This window comes from Microtus oregoni, unplaced genomic scaffold (assembly GCF_018167655.1).
Source record: "Microtus oregoni isolate MIOR12 unplaced genomic scaffold, Mior012 000023F_ref0000262, whole genome shotgun sequence".
NCBI classification, from domain to species: Eukaryota; Metazoa; Chordata; class Mammalia; order Rodentia; family Cricetidae; genus Microtus; species Microtus oregoni.
Genome location: NW_024543082.1, coordinates 1,951,138 through 1,956,832, shown reverse-complemented (window position 1 = coordinate 1,956,832; position 5,695 = coordinate 1,951,138).

The following is a 5,695-nucleotide window of genomic DNA, read 5'->3' as shown; positions in this document are numbered from 1 at the left end:
TACCGGCACTCTGGCTTACGTCACTTCCTGCCTCACGTACACCTTCTGAGGTGCCCCTTTCCAAGACCGCTGGGGGCGCGATGCGCGCGCAGCTTGGGCGTGCGCGGCGTTCAAGAGAAAAGGCGCGAAGGCGGCAGGTGTCGGGAGGGCGCCCGCGATTGGCTGGGCCGTTCTCCGCCGCACCCCTCCCCCGCAGGGGAGCCCGAGCTGGCCGGTCGCCCTGCCCCTAACCTTGACCGCCGAGCCAGCCACGCGGTGCAAGGTCAGAAGCGACAGCCTTTACTCCGAAACGGTTCTGCCGGCGGTGTTGAGAAACCAAATCATGAAAACGTTTTGCAGACTCGGAAATGCTTTGAAAAGGAGATACTTTAGTGTAAAATGCAAATATTTTTTTAAGATCTTAACAGGCAGCGCGCGAGTCAAGCAAAGAGCTGGGAACGCTTAATTAAGTTAAAGACGGGAGAGAAAATAGAAACCAGAGATAAGATTGTAGATTAACTCGCCTGTTTATCGCCTTTATTGGTGTTAGAGGATTGTTGCCATGCATAGCAAATAAAAGGAGTTCAGTTAAGCTACAAACATTCACACCCTTTCCCTCCTATCTATAATTTACTGTCCAGTCTGAGATAAGTGTACAAAGAACTACAAAGGGAGGGTGTTCTAGACCATGAAAGGATTACAGATAAAGGACTCCCTGGTGGAGCCCTTAGGGTCCCTGGAAATGTCTTTTTTTTTTTTTAAAGTGCTACTTCCCAGCCTCTGCTTCATCTGCCCTAAAGTGCAGCAAGTTATTTAGGATTTGCTGACTGCTGGCCCCTTTACATTCATGTCCGAACTGTGCTACTCCTGAAGTATATAATTTTATAATCCGGAGTACCACTACGAATTGGTAGAAGACTGAATTCTTGGGCTGGTCATTGGGGGATCTCTTTGAAATTTATTAACCAGGCGTGGGGTTGCACAACTTTAAAAGCCTTTAATACCAGCGCTCCAGGGGCAGAGGCAAGCGAATCTCTGAATTCTAGGCCAGCCTGGTCTATTGAGAACCCCGGGACAGCCAGAATAACAAAACAAAACAAAAAAAAAAAAATACAAAACAAAAGGCCTAGGTCTTACAGAGCCCAGGCTGGTCTTGAACTTCTGATCCTCCAGGCTCCATATCTCTCAGGTGCTGGGGTTGCAAGCAGACATTGCCACACCTAGGGTGCTGAAGATGGGAACCAGGGCCTCCTGGTTGGTGGGTGAGCACTCTACCAACTGAACTGCACCCAAGTCCAGAGGTGAAATTTATACCCTTGTCACAAGAATGACTTAGAAAACGTTCATTGTCATTCGTTTCTATGAAATTGCAATTAATGTGGTTTTTTTTGTTCTTGTTGGGTTGGGGTTTTTTTAGGGTTTTTGGTGGTGGTGGTGGTGGTGGTCGTTTGGTTTTGTTTTGTGGTTTTCGAGAGGTAGGGTTTCCGTGTGTAGTCCTGGCTGTCCTGGAACTCACTCTGTAGACCAGGCTGGCCTTGAACTCATGGGTGAGTTCAAAAACACAGTAAATACTCAAAATCTCAAAAAAGAATATTTAAAAGAAGTGAAGTTTTTAAAAATCCACTGTTACCATCAATGTGTTCAGAGAAAAATGCTTTCATTTATTCCTTTGTTGTTGTTTGGAAACTATAAAACATGGAATTGTTCTCAGAGGAATTGTGTTATTCGGGACAATAGAATCTGTGCTCCTTGGACCGTGGTCATTCATATTTGGTTCAAGAATCACTCTTTTCTCTTTGAAGACAGCTGTGTTTTGTGTTGACCAAGGTAACAGCATTATTATATATTGAGTAATGCTACACAGTGGGAAAAGAGACGTAAAGAGCCGGGCGGGGAGCCGGGCAGTAACGGCACAGGCCCTTAATTCCAGTACTCAGGAGGCAGAGGTAGGCGGATCTCGGTGAATTCGAGGTCAGCCTGGTCTATAAGAGCTAGTTCCAGGATAGGCATCAAAGCTACAGAGAAACCCTGTCTCGAAAAACCAAAAACCAAATACAAACAAAACAACAACAACAAAAATGAAATCCTATCATTTCCAACAACATATATGGAAATTGGGAGTAGAATAGTGGCTACCTGAGTCTGGGAAGAGTAAAGGGTATGGGAAAATGTTGATCAGAAAGAACTGAGGTACAGTTAGACAGAAGCAAAAGGGCTGGGAAGATGGAACTGAGTTCAGATTCCTAGAACCCCCTCAAAAGCTGGGCAAGCATGTGGTCTATCTGTAAATCCAGCGCTTGGAAGCAGAGATGGATTCCCAAGGCAGAGTGGCTAGCTAGATTGTGGAAGGGCCTAGCTCCAGGTTTCGTGAGAGATCCTGTCAGATAACCAAGTGGAGAACGGTTCATCTCTGGCCTTTGCACCCATATACACACATGTGCATGTGCATCTAGACACATATATGAACATATATACTCATGAGAAAATATTTTAAGAAAGCACAGGAGCAAGGGGTTCTACTGTGATCTCTCACAGTAAGATTCATGTAATAACAATAATTTCAAGTTCCAGACCAGCCTAGGCTACATTGGAAATTCAAAGCTAGTCAAGGACACATAAGCTTCTAGAAAAGATTTTGAATGTTTTACGAAAGGAAAAAAAAATATGTTTAAATTGATTTAAACATTACACACTGGCCGGGTGGCCCACACCTTTAATCCCAGCACTTGGTAGACAGAGGCAGCCTGATCCAGTGAGTTCTAGGACAGCCAGGACTGTTACATAAAGAAACCCTGTTCCAAAAAACAAAATAAATTAATAAACAAACAAATAAATAAATATTATACACTGTGTAAATGTATCAAAGCATCACTTTTTATGTTTTTGTGTATGGGTTAAATATAAATTTAATTTTAAAAACAGCATGCAAATGTTGAATGTGAACAAAAAATAAAAGTGAGACTTAGTCTGACAGCCAACTGCACCAACTGAAAGGCTTGTGCTGTTTTCCCAGAGGCTCAGCTAAGGTTCTCTTTTGTTCCAAATGATGACGTAGATTTCGTCAATGTGTGTCTGGTACAAAGGGGGGCCAGAAAGGATGCTTTTATTTTTACTTATTTTATTTTTGCTTGAGACAGTGTCTTTCTTTTTAGCCCCGGCTGTCTTGTAATTAACTATGTAGACTGGGCTGGCTTCAAACTCAGCAATCCCCCTGTCTCTGCATCTGAATGATGGGATAATGGCAAGAATCACCACACCTGGCTAGTCCCAATGTTTTTAATGTAAAAGTAAAACTGAATGAAACTATTTTCTGTTAGGTATATTTCTTAAGACGAGCCTCTCCGCTGACACAAATAGTTCCAATCAGACCAAATTAGACCGAATAAAAGATGCCCATGTTTAATGCAGCTCTCTGGGGTGATACCTGGAAAGTATGGCGAGGGGGAGAGGGAGGAGAGACTCCGTGTTCCTTTTCTGGGCCGCAGCCTAAATAGCCTGTGGGAGTGGTCCTGACCCTCCCTGGGGAAGGAGGGGTCTCTGCTTGGCGCACTTTCCGGGAGGTGGAGTCTGGACCAAGGTGACTCCCAGGGGAAGGGGCTTGAAATGAAGCTTCCTGCTCCAAGGATAGGTGCCAGGGCCTGGGATGACGCTTTCATCCAAACACTTTCTCCTCCTCAGTCCCAGCTCTAAAAAAGAGCCTTTGCTGTTTCCCTACAAGAGCAAAGTCATAACACATATCTCGTGTGAACTGCCGACTAGGCACCAGAAAGCAGCAAAGTTGGGGGGGAGGGGGGCACTGAGAACAAAGATCTGTCTGTCGGGTGATGGCACACAGAAGGGAAGAGGCTTGTGAACTTTTGTTTTTTTGATTTTGTTTCGTTGTTGTTTGATTTGTTGAGTTTTTTTGTTTTGTTTTGTTTTGGTTGGTTGGTTGGTTTGTTTGGTTTTTTGAGACAGAATCTTTCTGCAAAGCTCTGGCTGTCCTGAAGTTTACAGAGACCCCTCTGCCTTGCCTCCCTCCCAAGTACTGGGATTAAAAGCATGCGCCACCATGCCTGGCCTAGCTTTGAGGTTTAAAACAAATCTGTTTATGTTGTGTATATTTTATTACATTAAAAAAAAAAAAACAGTCTGGGTGTGGTGATGTGCACTTTAGTCCCAGCGCTGAGAGGCAGAGGCAGGCCCATCTCAGAGTTCAAGGCCAGTCTGCTCAATATAGTGAATTCCAGGACAACCGGGGCTACGTAGTGAGACCCTGCCTCAACTCCTCCTTGCCCCTCCATAAAACCCAACCCAACCAAACAGAAATATCATTTGTCTGTCCTCCAAATAAATGTTCCTTATGGAGTACTACATGCTCAAATCAGTGGTACAAGTTCAAATCAGTGGTAGAGCCCTTTTGATCAATCTTTCTCAAACATTTTTAACTATACTCCATGGAACAATGCCATCTTCTCTCCCAACCTGTGTGTGTGTGTGTGTGTGTGTGTGTGTGTGTGTGTGTGTGTGTGTGTAAGTTCGTGACAACACTCAACTATGTACATACATACTGAAGTTTTCTACGCTCTTCAAGACCAAGATTTTAAAAATGCTGCTTTCAACCCATCCGGTTGATTTCCTGGTGGGCTGTCTGGCCTGCGGATGACAACCTCAGGAGGTGGTCCAAGGCCTTCTTTCTCAGGAACAAACCTTCCCAGTGAGCAGAATAAAGGACTTACTCAAAGTGAAGGTTTCTGCCTGGTCCTCTGCCCACTGCTTCCAGTCTCTAGCACTCTGCACTTGAACAAATATTGACTTGGGTTTTTGAGTTGGAGGCTGAGGCAGAAAGCACAGATGCAGGAAGCCTTTTGAGAGCCTCTCAAGAGGCGACACACGCTTTGGCTGGTGATGGCAAAGCAGGTCTTCCCAGAGACCTCTAGACCACTCTCACCCACAGGGAGTTCTGACCATGGTGCCAGGGTAACATGCTGGCTCCTTTTTCATTTCCACAGAATTGGAGCCCAGGGAAATAACTTTAGATCCAGACTCATAAAATATGAAACTCTGCTGCTTTGGGAGCAGGATGAGGTCCAAAGAGGGTGTGGTCATCAATCCATGCTCTTGAGGGTGGTACTGTTTCCCCAACTTTTTTCTCCTTCCGACGTTAACTTGGAACCTTTCATTTCCCAGTCCTTATACTAATGATCACATTATAGTCTTGTTTCCCTAGGGCAAAAGGTAAACACACGCAAGATGATGGAATAGAAGCAATATCCAGACTAATAGGAAGGAGTCTGCCCCACTTTACAGCAAAGCCCAAGGTTATTTAGTTGGGGGAAAGGAAGGCAATTAATTTTTAGTTAATTATAAGGATGTTTATACCAACTAATATAATGATGTGAAGATATAGGGCATGAGATTTAGTTATACTTGAGCAAAACAGAACTAATATCATAATAGAATTTTCTGTTTGGAAGCAACATTAACTCGTGTGTTGGCCTTTTCCTTAGTAAGTGCTCTGTAAATAAAAGCTAAATTCTCTGGGCAGTGATGGTGCATGCTTTAATCCGAGCACTTGGGAGGCAGAGACAGGTGGATCTCTGTGAGTTCAAGAACAGCCTGGTCTACAAAGCACAGGCTCCAAAGCTACAGAGAAACCCTGTCTTGAAAAACCAAAAAAAAAAGAGGAAAAAAAAGAAAGTTAAATTCCTTACTACTTCATCCAAACGAGTGGCTA